This window comes from Castor canadensis, chromosome 10 (genome assembly GCF_047511655.1).
Source record: "Castor canadensis chromosome 10, mCasCan1.hap1v2, whole genome shotgun sequence".
Lineage (NCBI taxonomy): Eukaryota > Metazoa > Chordata > Mammalia > Rodentia > Castoridae > Castor > Castor canadensis.
Window position 1 is genome coordinate 86,747,246 of NC_133395.1, and position 14,235 is coordinate 86,761,480.

General features: G+C 67.7%; 6 non-coding genes across 6 annotated transcripts; all 6 read right to left on the minus strand.

The window, feature by feature from the left end:
* Window positions 1-1,183: 1,183 nt before the first annotated feature.
* LOC141413293 (5S ribosomal RNA) lies at window positions 1,184-1,302 on the minus strand. Its single transcript, XR_012438085.1, has one exon. It is a non-coding gene; the product is annotated as a 5S ribosomal RNA (ribosomal RNA).
* A 2,147-nt stretch (window positions 1,303-3,449) lies between these two features.
* Window positions 3,450-3,568, minus strand: LOC141413294 (5S ribosomal RNA). Its single transcript, XR_012438086.1, has one exon. It is a non-coding gene; the product is annotated as a 5S ribosomal RNA (ribosomal RNA).
* A 2,087-nt stretch (window positions 3,569-5,655) lies between these two features.
* Window positions 5,656-5,774, minus strand: LOC141413295 (5S ribosomal RNA). The gene has a single exon (XR_012438087.1). It is a non-coding gene; the product is annotated as a 5S ribosomal RNA (ribosomal RNA).
* A 2,145-nt stretch (window positions 5,775-7,919) lies between these two features.
* LOC141413296 (5S ribosomal RNA) lies at window positions 7,920-8,038 on the minus strand. Its single transcript, XR_012438088.1, has one exon. It is a non-coding gene; the product is annotated as a 5S ribosomal RNA (ribosomal RNA).
* Window positions 8,039-10,183: 2,145 nt separating this feature from the next.
* Window positions 10,184-10,302, minus strand: LOC141413297 (5S ribosomal RNA). The gene has a single exon (XR_012438089.1). It is a non-coding gene; the product is annotated as a 5S ribosomal RNA (ribosomal RNA).
* Window positions 10,303-12,447: 2,145 nt separating this feature from the next.
* LOC141413298 (5S ribosomal RNA) lies at window positions 12,448-12,566 on the minus strand. Its single transcript, XR_012438090.1, has one exon. It is a non-coding gene; the product is annotated as a 5S ribosomal RNA (ribosomal RNA).
* Window positions 12,567-14,235: the final 1,669 nt, after the last annotated feature.

The window sequence follows — 14,235 nt, forward strand, 5'->3', positions numbered from 1 at the left end:
AGCAAATGGCAGAGATCCTCTGGCCTCCGAGCCCAGACAAAAATCCTGATGCAGTTGGCCGAGGGGCCGCAAACCAAGGCTTCGCTTGTTCCCGCTCAGGCCCCAGCCATACCCTCTTGTCCTTCGGCTGCTCGTGTGTGGGGTGGGGGAGAGGAGGGTGCGTCCCCGTGCGTGCGTGCGTGGTCTGGGTGTCTCTGCGTGGTGTGTGTGTGTGTGTGTGTGTGTGTTAGATGCCGTGCCTGGTGTAGGTGGGGAAGAGCAAGCCCTCACGCACAGAGCCCCATCACACACTGGGGCCGGGCCGAGGGGGTCAATCTGCTCGGCCTGATTGCGTTGGGCATACATTGCAGAAGGTGGGTTTTCCAAGGCGGAGCAGAGGGTCCCGGCACCTGAGGTTGTCCACGGGGAGAATGTCTGTTCCACGGGGGCAAGCGGTCCCTTCCGTCGTGCCCAAGCCCATGTGACCCCGAAGGCCAGGTGGCCCCGGTCCTTGAGCTGACTGAGGAGTGCTTTGAGACCCGGAGGGTGGCACAGGCGACTGGGCGCCAGCGGCGGCCCTCCCTCCCTTTGAGCGGGACGGGGAGCTGCCGCTGGCATCCGGAGCTCTGGCGGCCTGCGCCCTCTGTCCCTGTGACCGCAGGCTCTGCCGTGGGAGGCGGGATCCCACGTAGAGGTCGCGCGCTGGCTGCCCTGTCTTGGGTTGAGCGACGGAGCGCGACGTGGAGCAGCACCCGACTGAGGCTCCCTGCTTCTCTGTCCCCTGGCGTCTTGCCCTGGACCCAGTGCACCACCTTGTGGCGAGCCCAGGTGTGGCGCGTCCCGCTGTGGGGCCCGCTGGGGTGCAGGACCCACTTTCTCATGGCTTCCGCACGTCCCTCCCCGCCCGCCTGGAGGGCAGTTGGGGAGCGGTCCCCAACGTGGCCTGGGACCAACCTCGCTGGTGACCCGTGTCGCGGGCGTGCGCCCCAGGAGAGTGTGGGGAGGGGAGAGGATTCGGGGACGTAGCTGTGAGGATTCGGTGTGCGTGGGTCTGGCGGGTGGCCCGGACGGGGTCGGGGTCGTGGTCACGGTGGGTCGTTGTGGTGGTGGTGGTGGTGGTGGTGCTGGGGGTGGTGGTGGTGGTGGGGGGGGTGGTGGCGAAGTCCCCGAAGACAAAAGGAGCAGCGAGGGAGGGAGGAGCAAAAGCCTACAGCACCCGGTATTCCCAGGCGGTCTCCCATCCAAGTACTAACCAGGCCCGACCCTGCTTAGCTTCCGAGATCAGACGAGATCGGGCGCGTTCAGGGTGGTATGGCCGTAGACGCTAGCCGCCGCCTCCGGGAGCCCCAAGAGCCTGCCGAGGGCCCCGGCGTGCGTCTCCACGCTGCTCTCCTGGCACGGCTGGGAGTCCGGGTGGGGGCTGGCAGCCCGGGGCCAGCGGCCAGAGGCCCCGCGCGCCTGCTCGGGCAGCCGGTCTCGCCCAGGTGGCCGCTGGGTGGCTTTCTTCCCGAGGTGTCCTGCTGCCAGGACGAGGGTCAAGTTTTCTCGGGGGAAAATTTCTCAGTGCTCTCGGGCGCTTGTTCTTCTGGGAATGTCCACTGCTGTGGCCAAGGCGGGGGACGCACAGCTCGGGCCAGGGCAAGCAGCCGCCCTCCTCCGTCGCCTCCTGGAGCCGTATCCTTGGGTGGGTGCGTGGCTCCCAGCGGAGGTCTCGGGGACCCTTCCGGTCCTCTTCGTCCGGAAAGCGCCACTGCCCCTCCAGCCCATCAGGAAAACGGCAGCCGCGCCCTTCGCCGACCCGCTCCGCCCTCCTCCACACTCAGGGCCTGGGGCTGCGGGGCTGAATCGTGAGGCTTTCCAGCCCAGGACTTCACCTCTGGCCCCTTTCACACCCGGGATCTTGGGAAGAAGAAACAAAACCAAACACAGCCAAAGCCATCTCCTCCGACCCGGGGCCCCTCCACATCCCTTCCGATCCCGGGTTCCTGCCGGCCTCCCGGGGCGTTTCTCCCAGGCAGGCCTTCGCGGCCACTACACGGGGCTGAGCACTCGAGTCCTCGGGCGTCACGGGGCCCGCGGCCACGCCAAGCACGCACGACTCCCGGGTCTCGTCTGCTCCTGGGTGCCCTGGGCCTCTTCCCTGTGCCGCTGCTGGGTCTTGTGCCCCTGCTTGGCCTCCTTCAGACCCGGCCCCGTGCTACGCGGCCACGTGCTACAGGATCGTGCCAGCAGAACTGGCCCTGGCTGAGCCCCGTACCCACCCTCCTGCCATCCCTGGCCCTGCTAGCAAATGGCAGAGATCCTCTGGCCTCCGAGCCCAGACAAAAATCCTGATGCAGTTGGCCGAGGGGCCGCAAACCAAGGCTTCGCTTGTTCCCGCTCAGGCCCCAGCCATACCCTCTTGTCCTTCGGCTGCTCGTGTGTGGGGTGGGGGAGAGGAGGGTGCGTCCCCGTGCGTGCGTGCGTGGTCTGGGTGTCTCTGCGTGGTGTGTGTGTGTGTGTGTGTGTGTGTGTTAGATGCCGTGCCTGGTGTAGGTGGGGAAGAGCAAGCCCTCACGCACAGAGCCCCATCACACACTGGGGCCGGGCCGAGGGGGTCAATCTGCTCGGCCTGATTGCGTTGGGCATACATTGCAGAAGGTGGGTTTTCCAAGGCGGAGCAGAGGGTCCCGGCACCTGAGGTTGTCCACGGGGAGAATGTCTGTTCCACGGGGGCAAGCGGTCCCTTCCGTCGTGCCCAAGCCCATGTGACCCCGAAGGCCAGGTGGCCCCGGTCCTTGAGCTGACTGAGGAGTGCTTTGAGACCCGGAGGGTGGCACAGGCGACTGGGCGCCAGCGGCGGCCCTCCCTCCCTTTGAGCGGGACGGGGAGCTGCCGCTGGCATCCGGAGCTCTGGCGGCCTGCGCCCTCTGTCCCTGTGACCGCAGGCTCTGCCGTGGGAGGCGGGATCCCACGTAGAGGTCGCGCGCTGGCTGCCCTGTCTTGGGTTGAGCGACGGAGCGCGACGTGGAGCAGCACCCGACTGAGGCTCCCTGCTTCTCTGTCCCCTGGCGTCTTGCCCTGGACCCAGTGCACCACCTTGTGGCGAGCCCAGGTGTGGCGCGTCCCGCTGTGGGGCCCGCTGGGGTGCAGGACCCACTTTCTCATGGCTTCCGCACGTCCCTCCCCGCCCGCCTGGAGGGCAGTTGGGGAGCGGTCCCCAACGTGGCCTGGGACCAACCTCGCTGGTGACCCGTGTCGCGGGCGCGCGCCCCAGGAGAGTGTGGGGAGGGGAGAGGATTCGGGGACGTAGCTGTGAGGATTCGGTGTGCGTGGGTCTGGCGGGTGGCCCGGACGGGGTCGGGGTCGTGGTCACGGTGGGTCGTTGTGGTGGTGGTGGTGGTGGTGGTGCTGGGGGTGGTGGTGGTGGTGGGGGGGGTGGTGGCGAAGTCCCCGAAGACAAAAGGAGCAGCGAGGGAGGGAGGAGCAAAAGCCTACAGCACCCGGTATTCCCAGGCGGTCTCCCATCCAAGTACTAACCAGGCCCGACCCTGCTTAGCTTCCGAGATCAGACGAGATCGGGCGCGTTCAGGGTGGTATGGCCGTAGACGCTAGCCGCCGCCTCCGGGAGCCCCAAGAGCCTGCCGAGGGCCCCGGCGTGCGTCTCCACGCTGCTCTCCTGGCACGGCTGGGAGTCCGGGTGGGGGCTGGCAGCCCGGGGCCAGCGGCCAGAGGCCCCGCGCGCCTGCTCGGGCAGCCGGTCTCGCCCAGGTGGCCGCTGGGTGGCTTTCTTCCCGAGGTGTCCTGCTGCCAGGACGAGGGTCAAGTTTTCTCGGGGGAAAATTTCTCAGTGCTCTCGGGCGCTTGTTCTTCTGGGAATGTCCACTGCTGTGGCCAAGGCGGGGGACGCACAGCTCGGGCCAGGGCAAGCAGCCGCCCTCCTCCGTCGCCTCCTGGAGCCGTATCCTTGGGTGGGTGCGTGGCTCCCAGCGGAGGTCTCGGGGACCCTTCCGGTCCTCTTCGTCCGGAAAGCGCCACTGCCCCTCCAGCCCATCAGGAAAACGGCAGCCGCGCCCTTCGCCGACCCGCTCCGCCCTCCTCCACACTCAGGGCCTGGGGCTGCGGGGCTGAATCGTGAGGCTTTCCAGCCCAGGACTTCACCTCTGGCCCCTTTCACACCCGGGATCTTGGGAAGAAGAAACAAAACCAAACACAGCCAAAGCCATCTCCTCCGACCCGGGGCCCCTCCACATCCCTTCCGATCCCGGGTTCCTGCCGGCCTCCCGGGGCGTTTCTCCCAGGCAGGCCTTCGCGGCCACTACACGGGGCTGAGCACTCGAGTCCTCGGGCGTCACGGGGCCCGCGGCCACGCCAAGCACGCACGACTCCCGGGTCTCGTCTGCTCCTGGGTGCCCTGGGCCTCTTCCCTGTGCCGCTGCTGGGTCTTGTGCCCCTGCTTGGCCTCCTTCAGACCCGGCCCCGTGCTACGCGGCCACGTGCTACAGGATCGTGCCAGCAGAACTGGCCCTGGCTGAGCCCCGTACCCACCCTCCTGCCATCCCTGGCCCTGCTAGCAAATGGCAGAGATCCTCTGGCCTCCGAGCCCAGACAAAAATCCTGATGCAGTTGGCCAAGGGGCCGCAAACCAAGGCTTCGCTTGTTCCCGCTCAGGCCCCAGCCATACCCTCTTGTCCTTCGGCTGCTCGTGTGTGGGGTGGGGGAGAGGAGGGTGCGTCCCCGTTAGATGCCGTGCCTGGTGTAGGTGGGGAAGAGCAAGCCCTCACGCACAGAGCCCCATCACACACTGGGGCCGGGCCGAGGGGGTCAATCTGCTCGGCCTGATTGCGTTGGGCATACATTGCAGAAGGTGGGTTTTCCAAGGCGGAGCAGAGGGTCCCGGCACCTGAGGTTGTCCACGGGGAGAATGTCTGTTCCACGGGGGCAAGCGGTCCCTTCCGTCGTGCCCAAGCCCATGTGACCCCGAAGGCCAGGTGGCCCCGGTCCTTGAGCTGACTGAGGAGTGCTTTGAGACCCGGAGGGTGGCACAGGCGACTGGGCGCCAGCGGCGGCCCTCCCTCCCTTTGAGCGGGACGGGGAGCTGCCGCTGGCATCCGGAGCTCTGGCGGCCTGCGCCCTCTGTCCCTGTGACCGCAGGCTCTGCCGTGGGAGGCGGGATCCCACGTAGAGGTCGCGCGCTGGCTGCCCTGTGTTGGGTTGAGCGACGGAGCGCGACGTGGAGCAGCACCCGACTGAGGCTCCCTGCTTCTCTGTCCCCTGGCGTCTTGCCCTGGACCCAGTGCACCACCTTGTGGCGAGCCCAGGTGTGGCGCGTCCCGCTGTGGGGCCCGCTGGGGTGCAGGACCCACTTTCTCATGGCTTCCGCACGTCCCTCCCCGTCCGCCTGGAGGGCAGTTGGGGAGCGGTCCCCAACGTGGCCTGGGACCAACCTCGCTGGTGACCCGTGTCGCGGGCGCGCGCCCCAGGAGAGTGTGGGGAGGGGAGAGGATTCGGGGACGTAGCTGTGAGGATTCGGTGTGCGTGGGTCTGGCGGGTGGCCCGGACGGGGTCGGGGTCGTGGTCACGGTGGGTCGTTGTGGTGGTGGTGGTGGTGGTGGTGCTGGGGGTGGTGGTGGTGGGGGGGGGGGTGGTGGCGAAGTCCCCGAAGACAAAAGGAGCAGCGAGGGAGGGAGGAGCAAAAGCCTACAGCACCCGGTATTCCCAGGCGGTCTCCCATCCAAGTACTAACCAGGCCCGACCCTGCTTAGCTTCCGAGATCAGACGAGATCGGGCGCGTTCAGGGTGGTATGGCCGTAGACGCTAGCCGCCGCCTGCGGGAGCCCCAAGAGCCTGCCGAGGGCCCCGGCGTGCGTCTCCACGCTGCTCTCCTGGCACGGCTGGGAGTCCGGGTGGGGGCTGGCAGCCCGGGGCCAGCGGCCAGAGGCCCCGCGCGCCTGCTCGGGCAGCCGGTCTCGCCCAGGTGGCCGCTGGGTGGCTTTCTTCCCGAGGTGTCCTGCTGCCAGGACGAGGGTCAAGTTTTCTCGGGGGAAAATTTCTCAGTGCTCTCGGGCGCTTGTTCTTCTGGGAATGTCCACTGCTGTGGCCAAGGCGGGGGACGCACAGCTCGGGCCAGGGCAAGCAGCCGCCCTCCTCCGTCGCCTCCTGGAGCCGTATCCTTGGGTGGGTGCGTGGCTCCCAGCGGAGGTCTCGGGGACCCTTCCGGTCCTCTTCGTCCGGAAAGCGCCACTGCCCCTCCAGCCCATCAGGAAAACGGCAGCCGCGCCCTTCGCCGACCCGCTCCGCCCTCCTCCACACTCAGGGCCTGGGGCTGCGGGGCTGAATCGTGAGGCTTTCCAGCCCAGGACTTCACCTCTGGCCCCTTTCACACCCGGGATCTTGGGAAGAAGAAACAAAACCAAACACAGCCAAAGCCATCTCCTCCGACCCGGGGCCCCTCCACATCCCTTCCGATCCCGGGTTCCTGCCGGCCTCCCGGGGCGTTTCTCCCAGGCAGGCCTTCGCGGCCACTACACGGGGCTGAGCACTCGAGTCCTCGGGCGTCACGGGGCCCGCGGCCACGCCAAGCACGCACGACTCCCGGGTCTCGTCTGCTCCTGGGTGCCCTGGGCCTCTTCCCTGTGCCGCTGCTGGGTCTTGTGCCCCTGCTTGGCCTCCTTCAGACCCGGCCCCGTGCTACGCGGCCACGTGCTACAGGATCGTGCCAGCAGAACTGGCCCTGGCTGAGCCCCGTACCCACCCTCCTGCCATCCCTGGCCCTGCTAGCAAATGGCAGAGATCCTCTGGCCTCCGAGCCCAGACAAAAATCCTGATGCAGTTGGCCGAGGGGCCGCAAACCAAGGCTTCGCTTGTTCCCGCTCAGGCCCCAGCCATACCCTCTTTTCCTTCGGCTGCTCGTGTGTGGGGTGGGGGAGAGGAGGGTGCGTCCCCGTGCGTGCGTGCGTGGTCTGGGTGTCTCTGCGTGGTGTGTGTGTGTGTGTGTGTGTGTGTTAGATGCCGTGCCTGGTGTAGGTGGGGAAGAGCAAGCCCTCACGCACAGAGCCCCATCACACACTGGGGCCGGGCCGAGGGGGTCAATCTGCTCGGCCTGATTGCGTTGGGCATACATTGCAGAAGGTGGGTTTTCCAAGGCGGAGCAGAGGGTCCCGGCACCTGAGGTTGTCCACGGGGAGAATGTCTGTTCCACGGGGGCAAGCGGTCCCTTCCGTCGTGCCCAAGCCCATGTGACCCCGAAGGCCAGGTGGCCCCGGTCCTTGAGCTGACTGAGGAGTGCTTTGAGACCCGGAGGGTGGCACAGGCGACTGGGCGCCAGCGGCGGCCCTCCCTCCCTTTGAGCGGGACGGGGAGCTGCCGCTGGCATCCGGAGCTCTGGCGGCCTGCGCCCTCTGTCCCTGTGACCGCAGGCTCTGCCGTGGGAGGCGGGATCCCACGTAGAGGTCGCGCGCTGGCTGCCCTGTCTTGGGTTGAGCGACGGAGCGCGACGTGGAGCAGCACCCGACTGAGGCTCCCTGCTTCTCTGTCCCCTGGCGTCTTGCCCTGGACCCAGTGCACCACCTTGTGGCGAGCCCAGGTGTGGCGCGTCCCGCTGTGGGGCCCGCTGGGGTGCAGGACCCACTTTCTCATGGCTTCCGCACGTCCCTCCCCGCCCGCCTGGAGGGCAGTTGGGGAGCGGTCCCCAACGTGGCCTGGGACCAACCTCGCTGGTGACCCGTGTCGCGGGCGCGCGCCCCAGGAGAGTGTGGGGAGGGGAGAGGATTCGGGGACGTAGCTGTGAGGATTCGGTGTGCGTGGGTCTGGCGGGTGGCCCGGACGGGGTCGGGGTCGTGGTCACGGTGGGTCGTTGTGGTGGTGGTGGTGGTGGTGGTGCTGGGGGTGGTGGTGGTGGTGGGGGGGGTGGTGGCGAAGTCCCCGAAGACAAAAGGAGCAGCGAGGGAGGGAGGAGCAAAAGCCTACAGCACCCGGTATTCCCAGGCGGTCTCCCATCCAAGTACTAACCAGGCCCGACCCTGCTTAGCTTCCGAGATCAGACGAGATCGGGCGCGTTCAGGGTGGTATGGCCGTAGACGCTAGCCGCCGCCTCCGGGAGCCCCAAGAGCCTGCCGAGGGCCCCGGCGTGCGTCTCCACGCTGCTCTCCTGGCACGGCTGGGAGTCCGGGTGGGGGCTGGCAGCCCGGGGCCAGCGGCCAGAGGCCCCGCGCGCCTGCTCGTGCAGCCGGTCTCGCCCAGGTGGCCGCTGGGTGGCTTTCTTCCCGAGGTGTCCTGCTGCCAGGACGAGGGTCAAGTTTTCTCGGGGGAAAATTTCTCAGTGCTCTCGGGCGCTTGTTCTTCTGGGAATGTCCACTGCTGTGGCCAAGGCGGGGGACGCACAGCTCGGGCCAGGGCAAGAAGCCGCCCTCCTCCGTCGCCTCCTGGAGCCGTATCCTTGGGTGGGTGCGTGGCTCCCAGCGGAGGTCTCGGGGACCCTTCCGGTCCTCTTCGTCCGGAAAGCGACACTGCCCCTCCAGCCCATCAGGAAAACGGCAGCCGCGCCCTTCGCCGACCCGCTCCGCCCTCCTCCACACTCAGGGCCTGGGGCTGCGGGGCTGAATCGTGAGGCTTTCCAGCCCAGGACTTCACCTCTGGCCCCTTTCACACCCGGGATCTTGGGAAGAAGAAACAAAACCAAACACAGCCAAAGCCATCTCCTCCGACCCGGGGCCCCTCCACATCCCTTCCGATCCCGGGTTCCTGCCGGCCTCCCGGGGCGTTTCTCCCAGGCAGGCCTTCGCGGCCACTACACGGGGCTGAGCACTCGAGTCCTCGGGCGTCACGGGGCCCGCGGCCACGCCAAGCACGCACGACTCCCGGGTCTCGTCTGCTCCTGGGTGCCCTGGGCCTCTTCCCTGTGCCGCTGCTGGGTCTTGTGCCCCTGCTTGGCCTCCTTCAGACCCGGCCCCGTGCTACGCGGCCACGTGCTACAGGATCGTGCCAGCAGAACTGGCCCTGGCTGAGCCCCGTACCCACCCTCCTGCCATCCCTGGCCCTGCTAGCAAATGGCAGAGATCCTCTGGCCTCCGAGCCCAGACAAAAATCCTGATGCAGTTGGCCGAGGGGCCGCAAACCAAGGCTTCGCTTGTTCCCGCTCAGGCCCCAGCCATACCCTCTTGTCCTTCGGCTGCTCGTGTGTGGGGTGGGGGAGAGGAGGGTGCGTCCCCGTGCGTGCGTGCGTGGTCTGGGTGTCTCTGCGTGGTGTGTGTGTGTGTGTGTGTGTGTGTTAGATGCCGTGCCTGGTGTAGGTGGGGAAGAGCAAGCCCTCACGCACAGAGCCCCATCACACACTGGGGCCGGGCCGAGGGGGTCAATCTGCTCGGCCTGATTGCGTTGGGCATACATTGCAGAAGGTGGGTTTTCCAAGGCGGAGCAGAGGGTCCCGGCACCTGAGGTTGTCCACGGGGAGAATGTCTGTTCCACGGGGGCAAGCGGTCCCTTCCGTCGTGCCCAAGCCCATGTGACCCCGAAGGCCAGGTGGCCCCGGTCCTTGAGCTGACTGAGGAGTGCTTTGAGACCTGGAGGGTGGCACAGGCGACTGGGCGCCAGCGGCGGCCCTCCCTCCCTTTGAGCGGGACGGGGAGCTGCCGCTGGCATCCGGAGCTCTGGCGGCCTGCGCCCTCTGTCCCTGTGACCGCAGGCTCTGCCGTGGGAGGCGGGATCCCACGTAGAGGTCGCGCGCTGGCTGCCCTGTCTTGGGTTGAGCGACGGAGCGCGACGTGGAGCAGCACCCGACTGAGGCTCCCTGCTTCTCTGTCCCCTGGCGTCTTGCCCTGGACCCAGTGCACCACCTTGTGGCGAGCCCAGGTGTGGCGCGTCCCGCTGTGGGGCCCGCTGGGGTGCAGGACCCACTTTCTCATGGCTTCCGCACGTCCCTCCCCGCCCGCCTGGAGGGCAGTTGGGGAGCGGTCCCCAACGTGGCCTGGGACCAACCTCGCTGGTGACCCGTGTCGCGGGCGCGCGCCCCAGGAGAGTGTGGGGAGGGGAGAGGATTCGGGGACGTAGCTGTGAGGATTCGGTGTGCGTGGGTCTGGCGGGTGGCCCGGACGGGGTCGGGGTCGTGGTCACGGTGGGTCGTTGTGGTGGTGGTGGTGGTGGTGGTGCTGGGGGTGGTGGTGGTGGTGGGGGGGGTGGTGGCGAAGTCCCCGAAGACAAAAGGAGCAGCGAGGGAGGGAGGAGCAAAAGCCTACAGCACCCGGTATTCCCAGGCGGTCTCCCATCCAAGTACTAACCAGGCCCGACCCTGCTTAGCTTCCGAGATCAGACGAGATCGGGCGCGTTCAGGGTGGTATGGCCGTAGACGCTAGCCGCCGCCTCCGGGAGCCCCAAGAGCCTGCCGAGGGCCCCGGCGTGCGTCTCCACGCTGCTCTCCTGGCACGGCTGGGAGTCCGGGTGGGGGCTGGCAGCCCGGGGCCAGCGGCCAGAGGCCCCGCGCGCCTGCTCGGGCAGCCGGTCTCGCCCAGGTGGCCGCTGGGTGGCTTTCTTCCCGAGGTGTCCTGCTGCCAGGACGAGGGTCAAGTTTTCTCGGGGGAAAATTTCTCAGTGCTCTCGGGCGCTTGTTCTTCTGGGAATGTCCACTGCTGTGGCCAAGGCGGGGGACGCACAGCTCGGGCCAGGGCAAGCAGCCGCCCTCCTCCGTCGCCTCCTGGAGCCGTATCCTTGGGTGGGTGCGTGGCTCCCAGCGGAGGTCTCGGGGACCCTTCCGGTCCTCTTCGTCCGGAAAGCGACACTGCCCCTCCAGCCCATCAGGAAAACGGCAGCCGCGCCCTTCGCCGACCCGCTCCGCCCTCCTCCACACTCAGGGCCTGGGGCTGCGGGGCTGAATCGTGAGGCTTTCCAGCCCAGGACTTCACCTCTGGCCCCTTTCACACCCGGGATCTTGGGAAGAAGAAACAAAACCAAACACAGCCAAAGCCATCTCCTCCGACCCGGGGCCCCTCCACATCCCTTCCGATCCCGGGTTCCTGCCGGCCTCCCGGGGCGTTTCTCCCAGGCAGGCCTTCGCGGCCACTACACGGGGCTGAGCACTCGAGTCCTCGGGCGTCACGGGGCCCGCGGCCACGCCAAGCACGCACGACTCCCGGGTCTCGTCTGCTCCTGGGTGCCCTGGGCCTCTTCCCTGTGCCGCTGCTGGGTCTTGTGCCCCTGCTTGGCCTCCTTCAGACCCGGCCCCGTGCTACGCGGCCACGTGCTACAGGATCGTGCCAGCAGAACTGGCCCTGGCTGAGCCCCGTACCCACCCTCCTGCCATCCCTGGCCCTGCTAGCAAATGGCAGAGATCCTCTGGCCTCCGAGCCCAGACAAAAATCCTGATGCAGTTGGCCGAGGGGCCGCAAACCAAGGCTTCGCTTGTTCCCGCTCAGGCCCCAGCCATACCCTCTTGTCCTTCGGCTGCTCGTGTGTGGGGTGGGGGAGAGGAGGGTGCGTCCCCGTGCGTGCGTGCGTGGTCTGGGTGTCTCTGCGTGGTGTGTGTGTGTGTGTGTGTGTGTGTTAGATGCCGTGCCTGGTGTAGGTGGGGAAGAGCAAGCCCTCACGCACAGAGCCCCATCACACACTGGGGCCGGGCCGAGGGGGTCAATCTGCTCGGCCTGATTGCGTTGGGCATACATTGCAGAAGGTGGGTTTTCCAAGGCGGAGCAGAGGGTCCCGGCACCTGAGGTTGTCCACGGGGAGAATGTCTGTTCCACGGGGGCAAGCGGTCCCTTCCGTCGTGCCCAAGCCCATGTGACCCCGAAGGCCAGGTGGCCCCGGTCCTTGAGCTGACTGAGGAGTGCTTTGAGACCCGGAGGGTGGCACAGGCGACTGGACGCCAGCGGCGGCCCTCCCTCCCTTTGAGCGGGACGGGGAGCTGCCGCTGGCATCCGGAGCTCTGGCGGCCTGCGCCCTCTGTCCCTGTGACCGCAGGCTCTGCCGTGGGAGGCGGGATCCCACGTAGAGGTCGCGCGCTGGCTGCCCTGTCTTGGGTTGAGCGACGGAGCGCGACGTGGAGCAGCACCCGACTGAGGCTCCCTGCTTCTCTGTCCCCTGGCGTCTTGCCCTGGACCCAGTGCACCACCTTGTGGCGAGCCCAGGTGTGGCGCGTCCCGCTGTGGGGCCCGCTGGGGTGCAGGACCCACTTTCTCATGGCTTCCGCACGTCCCTCCCCGCCCGCCTGGAGGGCAGTTGGGGAGCGGTCCCCAACGTGGCCTGGGACCAACCTCGCTGGTGACCCGTGTCGCGGGCGCGCGCCCCAGGAGAGTGTGGGGAGGGGAGAGGATTCGGGGACGTAGCTGTGAGGATTCGCTGTGCGTGGGTCTGGCGGGTGGCCCGGACGGGGTCGGGGTCGTGGTCACGGTGGGTCGTTGTGGTGGTGGTGGTGGTGGTGGTGCTGGGGGTGGTGGTGGTGGTGGGGGGGGTGGTGGCGAAGTCCCCGAAGACAAAAGGAGCAGCGAGGGAGGGAGGAGCAAAAGCCTACAGCACCCGGTATTCCCAGGCGGTCTCCCATCCAAGTACTAACCAGGCCCGACCCTGCTTAGCTTCCGAGATCAGACGAGATCGGGCGCGTTCAGGGTGGTATGGCCGTAGACGCTAGCCGCCGCCTCCGGGAGCCCCAAGAGCCTGCCGAGGGCCCCGGCGTGCGTCTCCACGCTGCTCTCCTGGCACGGCTGGGAGTCCGGGTGGGGGCTGGCAGCCCGGGGCCAGCGGCCAGAGGCCCCACGCGCCTGCTCGGGCAGCCGGTCTCGCCCAAGTGGCCGCTGGGTGGCTTTCTTCCCGAGGTGTCCTGCTGCCAGGACGAGGGTCAAGTTTTCTCGGGGGAAAATTTCTCAGTGCTCTCGGGCGCTTGTTCTTCTGGGAATGTCCACTGCTGTGGCCAAGGCGGGGGACGCACAGCTCGGGCCAGGGCAAGCAGCCGCCCTCCTCCGTCGCCTCCTGGAGCCGTATCCTTGGGTGGGTGCGTGGCTCCCAGCGGAGGTCTCGGGGACCCTTCCGGTCCTCTTCGTCCGGAAAGCGCCACTGCCCCTCCAGCCCATCAGGAAAACGGCAGCCGCGCCCTTCGCCGACCCGCTCCGCCCTCCTCCACACTCAGGGCCTGGGGCTGCGGGGCTGAATCGTGAGGCTTTCCAGCCCAGGACTTCACCTCTGGCCCCTTTCACACCCGGGATCTTGGGAAGAAGAAACAAAACCAAACACAGCCAAAGCCATCTCCTCCGACCCGGGGCCCCTCCACATCCCTTCCGATCCCGGGTTCCTGCCGGCCTCCCGGGGCGTTTCTCCCAGGCAGGCCTTCGCGGCCACTACACGGGGCTGAGCACTCGAGTCCTCGGGCGTCACGGGGCCCGCGGCCACGCCAAGCACGCACGACTCCCGGGTCTCGTCTGCTCCTGGGTGCCCTGGGCCTCTTCCCTGTGCCGCTGCTGGGTCTTGTGCCCCTGCTTGGCCTCCTTCAGACCCGGCCCCGTGCTACGCGGCCACGTGCTACAGGATCGTGCCAGCAGAACTGGCCCTGGCTGAGCCCCGTACCCACCCTCCTGCCATCCCTGGCCCTGCTAGCAAATGGCAGAGATCCTCTGGCCTCCGAGCCCAGACAAAAATCCTGATGCAGTTGGCCGAGGGGCCGCAAACCAAGGCTTCGCTTGTTCCCGCTCAGGCCCCAGCCATACCCTCTTGTCCTTCTTCTGCTCGTGTGTGGGGTGGGGGAGAGGAGGGTGCGTCCCCGTGCGTGCGTGCGTGGTCTGGGTGTCTCTGCGTGGTGTGTGTGTGTGTGTGTGTGTGTGTTAGATGCCGTGCCTGGTGTAGGTGGGGAAGAGCAAGCCCTCACGCACAGAGCCCCATCACACACTGGGGCCGGGCCGAGGGGGTCAATCTGCTCGGCCTGATTGCGTTGGGCATACATTGCAGAAGGTGGGTTTTCCAAGGCGGAGCAGAGGGTCCCGGCACCTGAGGTTGTCCACGGGGAGAATGTCTGTTCCACGGGGGCAAGCGGTCCCTTCCGTCGTGCCCAAGCCCATGTGACCCCAAAGGCCAGGTGGCCCCGGTCCTTGAGCTGACTGAGGAGTGCTTTGAGACCCGGAGGGTGGCACAGGCGACTGGGCGCCAGCGGCGGCCCTCCCTCCCTTTGAGCGGGACGGGGAGCTGCCGCTGGCATCCGGAGCTCTGGCGGCCTGCGCCCTCTGTCCCTGTGACCGCAGGCTCTGCCGTGGGAGGCGGGATCCCACGTAGAGGTCGCGCGCTGGCTGCCCTGTCTTGGGTTGAGCG